The sequence below is a fragment of the Choloepus didactylus genome, chromosome 13 (genome assembly GCF_015220235.1).
Source record: "Choloepus didactylus isolate mChoDid1 chromosome 13, mChoDid1.pri, whole genome shotgun sequence".
NCBI lineage: Eukaryota > Metazoa > Chordata > Mammalia > Pilosa > Megalonychidae > Choloepus > Choloepus didactylus.
Window position 1 is genome coordinate 52,299,522 of NC_051319.1, and position 14,945 is coordinate 52,314,466.

At 41.2% G+C, this 14,945-nt stretch overlaps 1 pseudogene; it reads left to right on the forward strand.

Annotated features, from left to right (window-relative positions):
* Positions 1 to 968: 968 nt before the first annotated feature.
* On the forward strand, positions 969 to 1,444 carry LOC119507696 (annotated as a pseudogene).
* The last annotated feature ends 13,501 nt before the right edge of the window (positions 1,445 to 14,945 follow it).

The window sequence follows — 14,945 nt, forward strand, 5'->3', positions numbered from 1 at the left end:
CTCTCTGGAAAATTAGTTCAATGTCTTTTCTTGCTCCAGAACACACCTTTTCTTTGTACCAATTTGTTCATTCACATATCTATTCATTTATCAAATAAATACTCCATGTACAGGCCCTTGCAAAATGCTGGGGATATGGCAGTGCCTACACTTGCTTTCTGAAAGCTTACAATCTTGTGGGAGAAACATACAATTAAATGAGTCATGATAATAAGTATAATGAGTGTTACAGTAGGGGAAGTAAAGGGATGAACAGCTGAAACACCAATCTTGTCAGCTTCCTCACCTATAAAATGGGGATGATAAAAGAGAGTACTTACATCATGGGGCTGGCATGAGGTCAGATGAGATGATGTGGTTAAACTGCTTTGGAAGAAAAGCTCTAGCTGCGGGGACAGCAACACCGTCAGGCCTCTTTTCCTGTATTTCCTTCCTCTCCCCCGCCGCCCCTTTGAGCAGAAACCGAAAGAATCCCGGCATTAGTCTCCTGTTCCCCGCCCGCCTGGCCTGTCTCTGCCCTAGTGACGCCGGCATAGCGCTGACTAGGCCCCGGCTTCTCCTCTGGTGGCTTCGGGACGCTGCCGCACACCTTCTCTTTCGCCTCTTCCGCTCCCACCTCGGTCTTTTCCTCCCGAGAGGCCGGGAAGTCAAACATGTAGCCACCCCCCGCTCTTCCCGTCACCCTCGCCCCCACTTCCGGCCGAAGCACCGGCGCACGGGCTGCTGGCGGCTCTGCCATCCCTCCCACCACGGGTCGCGACCCTTTCAAGAGACCCGGATTCATTAGGGTCTTTTCCTGGCCTGTGCGAGTGCTGATCTGCTCCGTTTTTGTAAAAGGCTTCTGTGACTTCCAGGACCGGTGAGAGACGAAGATACGATCCTTCCGCGCCGTCCTGATAATCAAGAGTTTTAGCTGGACCTTTGGGCGCACATCGAGATAGTGCGGAGCCAGAAGAAAAGCACTGAGTATGGTGCTGAGACAGATTAATGAGGAACTTACTGATTTGGCCTGTGACCCACCCACTCACCGCCCCCTCCCAGCACAATGTTCTGCAGGTCCAGTTGGAGATGATATGTTTCATTGGCAAGTCACAATTATGGGACCTAATGACAGCCCATGTCAAGGCTATGTATTCTTTTTGACAATTCATTTTCCTACGGACTCCCCTTCAAACTGCCTATGGTTGCATTTACAAGAATTTATAACCCAAATGTTAACAGTAATGGCAGCATTTGTCTCCATATTCTAAGATCACAGTGGTCTCCTGCTTTAACTATTTCTAAAGTTCTTTTATTGATTTCTTCACTGCTATGTGATCCGAACCCAGATGACCCCCTAGTGCTGGAGAGTGCACGGATCCATAAAACACACAGAGATAAGTACAACAGAGTATCTCGGGAATAGACTCAGAAGGATGCCATGGAATGCTTGAAGTCAGAATAGCCTGCATTATAGCAGGAATAAACTTTAAATTATGGTTCCCTTTTTGACTTTTTTATACAACTGCTTCCCTATCAGACCTTATCTTTTTAAATTTTATTTTTTGTTTACCTCCCTCCATTCATTGACATGCTCATCTGAGAAGACATAAGTTCTTCCAGCTTTGGACAATAACTGCTTTTAGAAACTGTAAGTAGTCACAAGAGAACAGTTGCCCAAGATTCAGAAATTTTTTTAAAATGGAGCATGTATACTATGTGGCCAGTGTCTTCACTCTAACTTGGTTGTGAGACTAAAACCATTCCTCACTGCTCTAACATGCTGAAGGAGTCATCTGAGAGGAAGGGAGATGGATGTTCAACTGTCACATCAAAGGAAGCAGCATTACTCTATAGCAGCATCCATTCTTGTTTAAGCCTTTCACTGTTAGAAATTAGAGGTTATATGATATACTTTATGTTCATAACTGATGGGGCTGAAGAATTAGTATTGAATTTATGCAGCAGAACAGACAATATGATGTATTTTATACATATCAATAAAGGAATGACCTGTTCTTGTTCTACAGAGAATGGAAATTGGAATCAAACACCCATTGTATTCCAAAACAGGGTTTCAAACATCTTGTAATTTTCATTTAAATTGTTAGGAAGCTTGGAGCTATTAGTTAATCTATCTTCCAATGTACTGTTAAATATAGCACTGAATAAATGAAGCAAGTTGTCGATGGATGAGTGATCAACTAATAGCTCTGCTAGTAATTGGTTTATTTTTCTTCAATAAAGTTGCATAAACAAACAAACAAAAAAACACTTTGGAAAGCGTAATGCCCCTTAGTTGCACCTCCTCATCAAATACCCTGTTGAAATAATTTAAGTGTTGCAGAGGAAGATTTGCAAGAACACCCCTCTTATTTTCAGAGCCCAGGCTCTGGTTCCAGGAGACACAAGAGGCCAGCCAGGAATCATCCACTGAGCACTGAACACACAAGACTCTGTACTGGCCTCTGGGAAAGGCTTACTCCCCAGGAAAGTCCTGCTCCACTAGGTGTCTATCTACCAGAGCAAACTGCATGGACCCAGGCTGGAGTCAGCCAAATGCAAAGCTCAAGAAAAACAACCTACTTCAGATCTAAGCTGGCCGCCCAACCCACCTCCACTCTCCTGGTTCCTACTTTCCAGGCATAGCACATCTCACAGTTGGGATCATATATTTATGCCATCATTTTGACCAACCTCTCTCTCCCCTAGTTCACTACTGTATCTGTATCCCTCATCCCCAGTCTGGAACTGGGGAATAATGCTGCTCAACAGATATTGCCTGAATGAGTGAGTGAATGAGTGTTCCTTTGATTTATGACCTTTGGGAAGTATCCCTTGCTATCTGAGCAATAGTTTCTGTCTGACCTTTCTCAATAATGAAATCCCCAGAGACCATTCCTGGGAGACAGTTTAAGCAGGCATGGTGATAACCTGGAAATGAACCCTTAGGTTGAAAGGGGTCAGAACAGTTAACCTGTGCCCTTCCAAGTTCCTAAAGCAGGAGCTTCTGGAAAAAGTCTCACAGCTCACTCCCAGTCCGAACACATTCTCAAAATGAGGAAGATACATCCTTTTGAAAACTAAGCATTTGCTGCTCTTTAGTGTCTGGAGAGCCAGCTGGGCTGAGCACCCTCCAGGTAGCGAGATCCCTTCCCTCGGGATGGAGGCTGGCTGAAGTCTCCCGTGTGTCATGCAAAGAAATAGTGAATATGGTCCCTCAGCTTCTGGTGTCTGGTTTTTATACCTTGGTTGTGTGCAGCAGTTTTAATGCGAAGGGGAAAAATGGAAATATGTTTTAAATGTGTGTGTGTTTTCTCCTGGTGACTGCTGACTCCCACAGAGGCTGTAAATTTCAAAATCCAAACACAAGAAGCCCCTGTCAGGAGCCTATGACTTAACATATTGGACTTCATTCAATGTCCACATGAAGAATATCCTTGGCAAAAACAGTTGTAGCATATTAATGGTAAAAATAAAAATCATTGTCTCAATTTTCAACTAAATATAACTACTGATGGCTGAAGTACTGTAAGCTAATCAGGTTTTTTGACCTTCAAAAAACAATTTGGAAAAAAAAAAAACTTGAAAATCAGTAATACCTAAAACATAAGATATTCTGGGCTGCTGTACAATTATTCAGTTTACATCATTAACTTAGAAATGTGAGTATTCTGATCTTTCCTATTACGGAGTGATGGAAGAATAAAAGAAGTGGGATTTAAAAACAAAAAGACAAACAACCCAGTTAAAAATGAGCAAAGGACTTGAATAGATATTTTTCCAAAGAAAATAAACAAATGGCCAATGAACACCTGAAAAGATGCTCAACATCACTAGCCATTAGGGAAATACAAATCAAAACCACAAAGAGAAACCACTTCACAGCCACTAGGATGGCTATTATTTTTAAAAAGGGAAAATAACAGGTATTGGGGAGGATGTGGAAAAATTGGAACCCTTATGCACTGCTGGTAGGAATGGGAAATGTTACAACCACTGTGGAATACAATTTAGCAGTTCCTCAAAAAGTTAAACATAGATTACCGTATAATCAGTCAATTCCACTACTAGTGATATACTCAAAAGAATGGAAAGCAGGGACTCAAACAGATATTTGTACACTAAGGTTCACAATAGCCAAAAGGTAGAAAGAACCCAAGTGTCTGTCAACAGAGAATGAATAAACAAAATATGGTATATACAAGCAATGGAATATTATTCAGCCATAAAAAGGAATAAAGTTCTGATACATGCTTCAACACTGATGAATCTTAAAAACATTATGCTGAGTGAAGTAAGCCATACATCAAAGGTCAAATATTGCATGATTCCATTATTATATGAAATATCTAGAATAAGCAAATGCATAGAGACAGAAAGTAAATTAGATGTTACTGGGGGCCAGGGGAGGTGATGACAGGGAGTTACTGCTTAATGAATACAGAGTTTCTATTTTAGGATGATGAAAAGATTTTGGTAGTTGATGGTGGTGACGGTAGCACAACATTGTAAATGCCATTAATACCACTGAATTGTAGATGTAAAAATGTTTAAAATGGCAAATTTTATGTTACATACATATGACTACAATAAAATTTTAAAAAGAAAAAGAAACAGGATATACTGTATACTTATCTGTATAGAAAAAAATATGTAATCTGAATGTGATAAAAAGGATAATGTCAAAATAGTCTACAGATAACCTAAAGAGAGAGTGAGTGCAGTAGACAGTGAAATATTGAAGGCTTCTGATTCAAATGAAAATTCTAGGAGTAAACAGAAGGCTGAAGGGAAACTCAGATTAGCCAACTGGCCCCCAGATGCTTTTGCCGAGCTGGGGGCATAACAGCAGAATCATTGACAAATTAATCCTTCAGTAGACATTTGCCCAGTGAGAAACTTACTAAAGAGGAAGTGATAGTGACCGAAGAGGCACAGTGCAGAAAAAGGAGCACCCAGTGAGGAGAAATAAAGTTCAAATTAGAATAGGTTGAGGAGATGTTGTTTAAAAGCAAAAATAATGCCCATTCTGGTTCCTTTTCAAACTTCCTCTAATGAAAAACTAAGATGGTATCATGTCTACAAATTTTATTCACTCAAGAATATCAGAATCAACTCCACCATTCCCTGAAAGAGGCACTATATTAAACCTTTGCCCTACATATTTTAACCTGGATATAGTCTAGGCCATGTCCCCTGTTATACTACATTAAGCCCCAATGAATTTTTCCTTCAGAGCACTAAATCAGTTATAATTTTAAATTTACAAAATAGTTATTTGATGAAGGTCACTCTCTCCCATTAAACCTCAAGTTCTGCAATGGCAAACAAAGAGCTTTGTCTTCTTTTTTGCTAGCCATTGATTCCTTGTGTCTAATACAGGCTTAACATATTATTCGGCACATAGGAGATACACATTTATTGAATAAATTAATGAACAAATATAATTTAATTACCCTTCCTCTTTTTCTCTTCTTTCCTGCTCAGTTTCTTCTGTTTTTTCTCCATTATATTTCATTTCATTTTCATATTAAAACCAAAGTTCATCTCAACTTTCCCACACAAATGGGTTCTGTTGGGCAACATTCCTGCATAATGCCACAGGAAGCTCCTTGACAAACCTACTTGTGTCTCTAAATCATAGAACGAAGATTGACCTTAGAGATCCTAAACCAACAATCCCCCTGAAAAGTATATAGTGCATGGGTTAACAGTAGAGACTCTTGAGCAGACTGCATCGATTCAAACTGTAGCTAGGTAACTTACTGAATGTGTAATCTTGCGTGAGTTGCTTGACCTCCCCAAGTCTTATTTTCCCCAACTGTAAAATGAGGACAATAATCAAATCAACCTCAAAGGGTTAATATGATGAATAAATAACCATGTAAGTGAAGCACTTAAAAACAATTTCTGGTACATAGAAAGCACTATAAAGCATCAGCTGCTATTAGTTCAGTGACCACAAAGCCTAAATGTAACTCTGTCACACATTTTTGCAACAAGCCCACAGTTTGCACCACACAAGTGGACAAAGGGACTCAACCTTAGACCCCTGGCCCCTGCTGTTGGTCATTGCTCCTTTGCAGTCCCCTTCCCCAGCCATCCAGGCTGCAGGTGTGCTCCTGAATTTCTTGGAGCCACGCAGGGTGGAGTGGGTGGTGGAAAGAGGAACCTAGTCTAAATCAGATCTCAACGGCCAGTTGTTACTCCAGGGCAGAAATTTCTGTCTCCATTTTCAGGCAACTGTGGCCTAAGACATTCTCTTGAACCTCCAGGGAGGCAGTCTGTGCCTACAAAATCATTTCAAGCATCAATTCAAGAGCTCTCCTCTTTTAAAGCCGCTTTTCCAAAGCACTTAGCAGGAATCATGTGGTTGAATTCCTGTGTCGCTAGAAAAACAGAAGCCTTTATAACTTTACTTCAAGCATCCAAAACTTTCTCCCCAAACCTGGGGGAGATGAGATTTCTGAGACTTGTGGCTCAGCAGGCAGAAGTGGTTGGGATCCATGCAGGGAAGAAAAGAGAGAAGCTGCCCAGAGCAGCTGGGACACTGGGGTCACCGTGCCCACCAGCCGCTGCTTCTCCTAGAGAAATGGGAAGGGATGGATGCTCTGTCAACATTGCTGCATTTTGCTCTCCAGACAACCAAAGAAATCAAGATGACAGGTGGAGACCCCTGCAGGGAAATGGGGTTGGGGAGGAAGATGAAGGAGTCGTCCTTGACAGACTTCCATTTGTCCATGGTGTGGGGAAGAGTGAAAAGGGGCAGAATTCCAGAGCATCTTCAAATGGATGACCCTTGAGGCTTGAAAATGGCCAGACATGACCAGCAATGCCCACGAAGTCACGTGGCAGCTTTCTGGGCAAGGGTCTGTAGCCGCAGACAAAACTGATTGTCAGGGATCCCTCCCAGGTACGGAGTAGGGGTAAGGGGCTGGGGGTGGAGGATGTGCTTAAAAAACAGAAAAGAGGAGTGCTCAGAGACTATAAATGAGACTGGAGATAGGCCCTGTGAGGATTTATGCTGGGAAAAGAAAACCCATTGAGAGGGAGGCTGAGAGCTGCAACAAGGAGGAAGGGCCAACATGAAGCTTTGTGTTTAGATTCACTAACTCCAGAGCAGAGAAATGTCTTTTGATGGTCTTTCTTTTTGTATGCTGTGTGGAAGTAAGCCCTTACAAAATTACAGGTCCCCCCTTTCCATGATTGAGGCACAAGTCAGGTACTCTGTGTTTCCCTAAGGTTGACTAGAAATTTCCCAGTTACTGAGAAATGGAGAGGAGAGGGCTTCTCATCATTTTGCTACCTACCATGTCTCTCTTTTCTGGGCTGGGGGTCAAAACACAAATATACGCCTCACCTTTGGAATTAGTCTGATTTTTAATTCCTTACTGATTTTATTTTTTAGTTTCCGTTTAGGTGAGTATTTTTCACTGCTAAAGTGTCTAATGAAGGATGCAGAGGAACTAATTTGGGAATATTTCCCTAATAGTTATACCTCTTCAGAGAAAGGAAAACAAAAATTTTTAAATGTGGGGTAGGTATTTTAATACTGGATTTGTTTTTCCAAGCTGCAAACTAATTAGGACTCCAAAGCAATTATTCTTTATTTTAATGGAAAAATAGGTCAATTTCCAGAAAAGAGAAGCTTTGATTTTGCAGAACTCTGATGTTACTAATAAATCCCAATACTACTCTAATACTCTACTGCTAATTCTCAATGCTTCTGTCAATACTATTGTCAGAAGTTACTATTCATCTTTATCTGAATAATCTAAAGCCACACATCTGTTTCAGCAACCATGTGCATTTAGGGCTTCTAGATTTTTCAGATCAAATATTCTCATTTTAATAATATATTACATTGATACAGCATTTTCCAGTTTTTTTTTTTAAGTGCTTTTAGATACATTATCTCACATTTACTCCTCAAAATATTCTTCTGGGAGAGATAAAGAGCACTGACAATTCTGTTTTTGTTTTTAACTAGCTTATTTCTTGAAAATGCACTCATGAGCATGGTAATGACTTCAAGTAGAAGGGCATAAATTGAAAGTTGAGTCCCTCTTAACCTTTCCTCCCAGTCTCCTCCTGAGATATAGTTACCATTACAGGTTTCTATGTAACTTTTCAGAAATGGTTAGGCACCCACTGGCACATGTCCATGTATGTATGTTCTTTAAAAATGAACATGTACAAGTCCCTGCCTTGATTTTTGCCTCACTGTTTTCGATTAACTATGTATCTTGGAGATATTCAATAACAATATGGAGAGCTCCACCTCATTCTTTGTTTGGTATTTTATTTAACTGGTTCCTTAGTGATGGGTATTTAGTTTTTTTTCCGGGCTTTTCTAGCGAACACTCTTATGATATGAGCAAAAATTTATATGGTGCTTTCTATTTACTTTTCATGTGTATAAAGTCATTTAATCTTCACAACTATCCTACAAGGTAGGAACTATCATTATCCTATTATACAGATGAGAACATAAGCAGAGAGAGGTTAAGTAATTTGCCCAAGGTCACACAGCTAATAAGGGGCAGAGTACAGATTTGAATCCACAGTCTGGTTCCAGAGCCCCAGCTCTTAACCAAACACAATTTACTGCCTCCCTAGGTTTTATACATGCAAGTAGATAGGAAAATCCAGGCAGCACTTTACTGCGGGGGTAACTGAGACCCAGAGGGGATAGTGGAAGAGCAGGAATGGAGACCAAGTCTCCTGATTCCCAGACCCTTGCTCATTCCCCTGTCCCTTGGTGACATGTCAAGCTCTAAACACTTTAGAAATGAATAGTGATTTAGGAGAGTGCCTTCGTTTGCTATGGCTGCCATGACAAATACTACAGAACAAGTTGTCTTAAACAGCAAGAATTTATTGTCTCATGTCTTGGAGGCTAGAAGTCAAAATTCAATGACAGGCCATGCTTTCTCCCTGAGTGTGTAGCATTCTGGTGTGTGCTTGTTGGCAATCCTTGAGGTTCCTTGACTTGCATCTCTGCCTCTGTCACCTGGCAATCTGCCTCATTCCCTGGCTTCTCCCAACTTCTGGCTTCTACTTCCATATCCAATTTCTTTTGTTTATAAGAACTTCAGCCATATAGAGTTAATGCCCACCCTCATTTAATTTTGACACATCTTACCTAGTAAAATCTTCAAAGGTCCTGTTTATAAATGGGTTCTCACCCACAAGACCAGGGGTTAGGATTTGAACATGTCTTTTGTGGGGGCCATGATTCAATCCCCAACACAGAGTCTTTCAGGTTCATGGGGCAATGGATAAGTTTGTGCCTCAAGGTCTTTCTAATACTCAGATTTTGCCCTAGTAGATACTGCAGTTGAAATAAATGTTACCATAGAATACCTTTAATATAAAAATTCACTTTTTGAGTTGCAAGCTTAGAGATAAATTATGCCAATTTTATTCAATGTTACCACTAAGTTTTGTCTATTTCCAGAGAGAAAAGTGTATTAAATCATAAACTGAAAGTTTAGAATAAATAAACTATGTCAAGTTTACCTTACCAAACTACACAATTACCATAGAGAAAATGGCATGGAATCAAATGCTTCCTCCTCCCCACTTAAGAATTGCACAGCTGTGCTCTATATCTGAAACCATTCTCCAGAGTGCCGAACAGCACTTGAGAACTGTGAGCAGAAACATTTTCAAGCACTCTGAGTTTAAATAGTTCAAGAATCTCTCAGATTCTCATCCCCCCCCACCCCCAATCTCAACTGACTACAGATGCATTACATTAAAAGGCAAAATGTTCTAAGATGTCTTTGAACCATGTAGTACAACTTTCACCATCATAAGGCCTCACATTGCCTGGTGTTTTACAATTTTCAAATCCCTTTGCCATTTATAAGTTCCTTTGATGCCCTCACCTCCCAAGACCACCCTGTGAAAACAGGCACTGTGTCTTCACAATTTCTATATCTCAGATGGGGCTTGACCTATAGTGGAAGCTCTTCAAATGTCTGTTGAATTATTCCCTATTCAGACACTGTTCTAAAATTTTTCTCAATTGTTGTTCCAACTATTGCCCAGGAAATCTGAGCTCTTCAGGGAATTTTGCAATTGTGATGGAGGATCAGGCTCCCTGCCTTTGCTGCCACGAGATGGACTAGAGCCAGGTTTCTGGGCCACATAGGGTTGTAACTTTTTCTTCATTCACTTATTTGAAATATATTTATTGTCTACCTACTGTGTGCCAGGTATAATGCCAAGCACTGGGTGTACAGAGATGAACAAGAGAGGCAGAGAGCTTACAGTTGCATGTGGATGACAGATACATCATACAACACCCAAAAATATAATAACAAATCGTCACAGATGCTCCTGAAGGTAGTGAGAGAGACTACCAAGGCAGATGTAATTTAGAACAGATCAGAGGAGGTGTCCCAGAGGAACTTATACTTAAGCTGAGACCTAAAGGTTGGAAAGATGCCAGCTAGTCACAGAGTGGGGAGGAAGAGAAGTCAAAGCTGAGGGAACAGAATACACGAAGTTACAAATGCAAGAAAGAGGTTGGGAGCAGGAGACGCTTCAGGTGCTCCAGGTTGCTTGCCCTCAGCCCACCTCTGTTTTCAGACACAGCTGTGGTGGACAGTTCCCTGTGAACTCAAACTCACCTCCTGCTCACAGCCACCCACCTCAAGCATCTGAGCATCTTTCTGCCTTCTCTGAGAGTGTGCAAGCGCAGCCTGGAAACACAGGGGAGTTACTCCCCAACCCCCATTCTCCTCCCCTACCCCAACCTTGAAGGACAGGAGCTGCCCTTGGGCAGACAACTCTGGGAGGCACTTCTGTATACTTCTTAAGAGGTCCTGGCAGAACAGAGTCTTGTTACCCAAAACTGCAACCTCAAAAAACACGCCCATATTGTTTTTTCCTTCTTTTCCTTTCTCAAACTCCTCACACCCTCGCTCCGACTTCCTGGAATCACCTTCCAACTTTCCTAAGTCATTTCAAGGGAACTCAACCTAGGACACACATGTTGGAGGAACTGAAAAAAAGACCTGAAATGGTATGAGGAAAGAGGAAAGTAAAACAAGATGACTTTTGAATTGTAGGATCAGGGGTGGGCTGGACTATTCAGGCCTCATAGGTTATAAGCCATGGGAAGGTATTAGAAGGTTCTACTATATACAATGGGAAGTCACTGAAGGCTTTAAACAGAGAAATGACTTAATATAACTTATACTTTAAAAAGAAAAAACTGGCCTCTGGGAGGATACTGGATTCTAGTACATGTACAAAGTAGGAGGCTCTAACAGTAGTTCAGGCAACAGATGTTAGCAGAGGTGATGAAAATAAATGGACAAGTTGGAATACATTTTAAGAGTAGAATGGCCATCACTTGCTAATGGATTGTGTGAGTAAAAGGAAGTAATAAAAGATGATCTGGCTTGAGCAACTTGATGGATATGGTGGTAACATTTACCTGAGATTGGAAGGACTGGGGAAAGAATAAGATTGGGCAGGAAAATCGAGTGCCATTTTGTATGCATAAATATTTGAGGGTGTGTGTGTGTGTGTGTGTGTGTGACATCCACGTGGAAAAGTCAAAAAGTCATTTCACATTTGGATATGTGAATCAGGAGCTAAAGGGAGTGGCCAGAACGGTAGATTTTGGGGGTCATCAGTTTATATGTGGTATTTAAACCAGCAGACTGGATGAGATCACCTGGAGAGATTGTAAAGTTGGAAAAAAGAAGAGGGCCTGTGATGGACTCCTGAGGAACTCCAAAAATTTAGAGATTAGGGAGAGATAAAAGAGGCAGCAAAGGAAATATAGGAGGATTGTGGTGCCATACAACCCATCAGACAAAAATGTTTCAAGAAGGAGGGATTGATCAACTCTTTTGAATGCTACTCAGAGGAAGATTCAAATGAGGACATAACCGATCATTATTTCTCATAATTTTCATTAACATTAAATCACAGAAGTCACATACCCTCAGGTCAGACATCCTGAGGGCATCAAACTACTCCTGCAAAGAAGCAGATGACTCAAAGCAGTAACTAAGTACTGGTTGGCAATAACTTGATCTGGCTTAGGAGGCATCTTACTCAGAGAGCGTTAGATTCATGAGCCTCTGCATGCCTGGGCCTCTCCTTTCCTCCCTCTCTGATAAATCTGTATTCACTTTCTATGGCTCTGGTCCAAGTCCTTGAGCTCTTCTAGCCACAGGGATGTAATTAAGGGAAAGAAGACATTCTTTCCTCAGGTCCTAACCATGATTTAAGAATCCAACCACTCCAAGCCACAGGTCTGTCCAATTACTTGATCACTAAACTCTCCCTCTTGACTTTCTCTGTCTTCCTTTTATGCATTTGCCCTCCTCCTCCATGCAGACCTTCAGGCTTCCCTTGTTTCACATTGAGCCAATATGAGTTCCTTGGCATAATCACTCAAGTTTAATGTGGCCACGCTGTTAGCCTCTGTACACAGTAATTCATCAAGGAAACACAGACTGGTCCCAGTGACATTCACTGAGGTAATACAGGGTGGGAACTTTCTTCACTGAAGTTAGGAAATATGTCCCCTGCAAACTTGCCCAGTACCCTGATGTCAGAAAGGAAGTTACTTTCTAGAAGTAGTCCATCTTTTTCAGCCATTCTTCAGCTTAGATTGGCCAGTGATGGCTAATACTCCAAGTGTATCTGGGTGGCTGGGAAAGAATTGTTTATTTCATAGCTGTCATATGAGAAGATTGGATCATAAAATTACAGCAGTTGAATGGGTCTACATCTTGCAGCTAGATTTTCAGGATTATCAGAGACTCTCCATCTCCTTACCCATCCCAAATACCTGCAACTGAACTTGAGTCTTACCATTTTTATTAAATCACTCCTCTGTTTGAAGGTTACCAGTGTCTCTTTCTTGGTTATTTCATCTAGTCTTGCTGCTTTTAAGATCCTTCACAAGACAGCTCTACCAAACCACCATCCGTATGATGAGAGAAGCTCTCCACTGAAGCTGCCCATTCTCATAGCCATGGGAGTCTGCCAGGCCTCTTTCCCCTGCCCTGCTGTGGTAGTCCTTACCCAGAATGCCTTCTTCCCTGCAAGCCACAACCCTACATGGAACCCTGCCTGCCACCATGATCCAGACTTCACGTCATTCTCTCTTCTGAAATCCCAGAGCCCTTGGTGTGCACCCATAATTTAGCCTAGCTAAACGACCCTGACTTTATTTTTAATTCCATTGCATGCATTAATCTGAACTTTCTATCTGCATCATAAAATCCTCTCTAGTCTCACTGCCTGCCACTGACCAAAGTCAAGGCCTTACTAACTCTCAAGGCCTAATATAGTCTCTTCCCTAGTTAGAAATTGCTCAAAACCTCTCAGGATGAAGTCCATTCTCTTAGCTAGAATACACAACCGCTCATGCTCCAGCCCTGCTGATCCTTTTGATTTCATCTCCTACCATCTTTCCTCCTCCCATCTCCAACCACACATAGCTTTGTCTCCACTCACAAAGAGCCCCTTATTCCCTGAACCTGTTTTGCTAGTTCAGACCCGTCACATGGCATTGCCTGGAAAGTCCTTCCATATCTTACTCACCTAACCAATCTGCATTCATTTCCTAGATTTAGCTAGATCAAAACCTCTTCCAAGGAATCTTCCCTGATTTAGGTGCCCCTTGTCTGTACCTCCAGAGCACCCTATGCCTACCGCTCCCAGCACTTCTTGGCCTCTTCTGTAAATACTGCTTCACTTCAGGAGCAGAGACTATGTCCAGCATTACATAAGATTAATAAAATACCCCACAAATATTTGTTAAATGTTAAATATTTGTTAAAATATTTCCTGTCTGCCATCTTTCCTTATTCTAATTTATCTTACGTATTGGTATCATAGAAACCTTCCTATTAGAACAGTTATCTTATGTCTTCCCTACCAAACAGCCATTGGTGACTTCTCATGACTGACAGAACCCAGCCTCTTCAATTTAGAATTCAAGAACTTCTGCAGTCTAACCCCTACTCTGCACACACCCCTGTTCTATTTGCTGTTTGTAACCAAACCCTGGTTGTTGGTGCTTTGCCTGGGATGACATCCCTTTCGTTCTTCCACACATAGTATCCTATCAATCAATGTCTTACCCATTCTCCAAGCCTCAACTCAAATCCAGTCTCCTCCATAAAAATATTCCCAGATCCTTCCCCCTAGCCTGAATCATAATTAATAAATTAATAATTTCTCCTCTCCTCTACTTTTATAACACTTTGATTTCTAGCATTAATCACTACTGCCTTGTGTGTGTGTGTGTGTGTGTGTGTGTGTGTGTGTGTTGTACCCACTAAATCATGAGCTTCTAGATGACGAGGCCCCAAATAGAACATAGTTCGTGTTCTTCATGCTCAGTAAATACACTAAATTGAGAACATTTGGTTAGAAGCAGCCCTGATTCTGGGCTGGCTTCTATTCCTGGCTCAGTTGCTTACTTGCTTATAACCTTGGGCAAGTCCTTTAACTTCTCTTAGCCTTCCTTGCCTCACCTCTAAAATAAGATTAATCATTTCAGGGATGCTGTGAAAATTAATTATTTATCATTTTGAAAGTGCCTTGAGATCTTTAGAGATTTGGCATTTCTATTTTTGTGGCATCTTTCTTGCTAGAGCCTGTAGTACTTTTAAAAGAAACAAGCAAAGGAGAGGCATGGACCGTTCAAAGAGCAGTCTTTTCAGAACCTGAAATAATTACATTCTGTGTTTCAGACAAGGTCATCTTCTACCCTCTATAGTAAATGGTGGAGTCTTGAAGAAGCCTGCTTTTCCTATCAGTGACTTTAGAATGATTATAGTATTTTTGGTTGAATTATAAAAAGATGAGTAAGGATTCCATATGCAGGGAACAGAGATTTCCCTGAGGGGAGAAATAAATGAAGAAAATGTTTAAAACACACCCGAATGTAAATGACCTTCAAAGAAACAAGTTTCCTG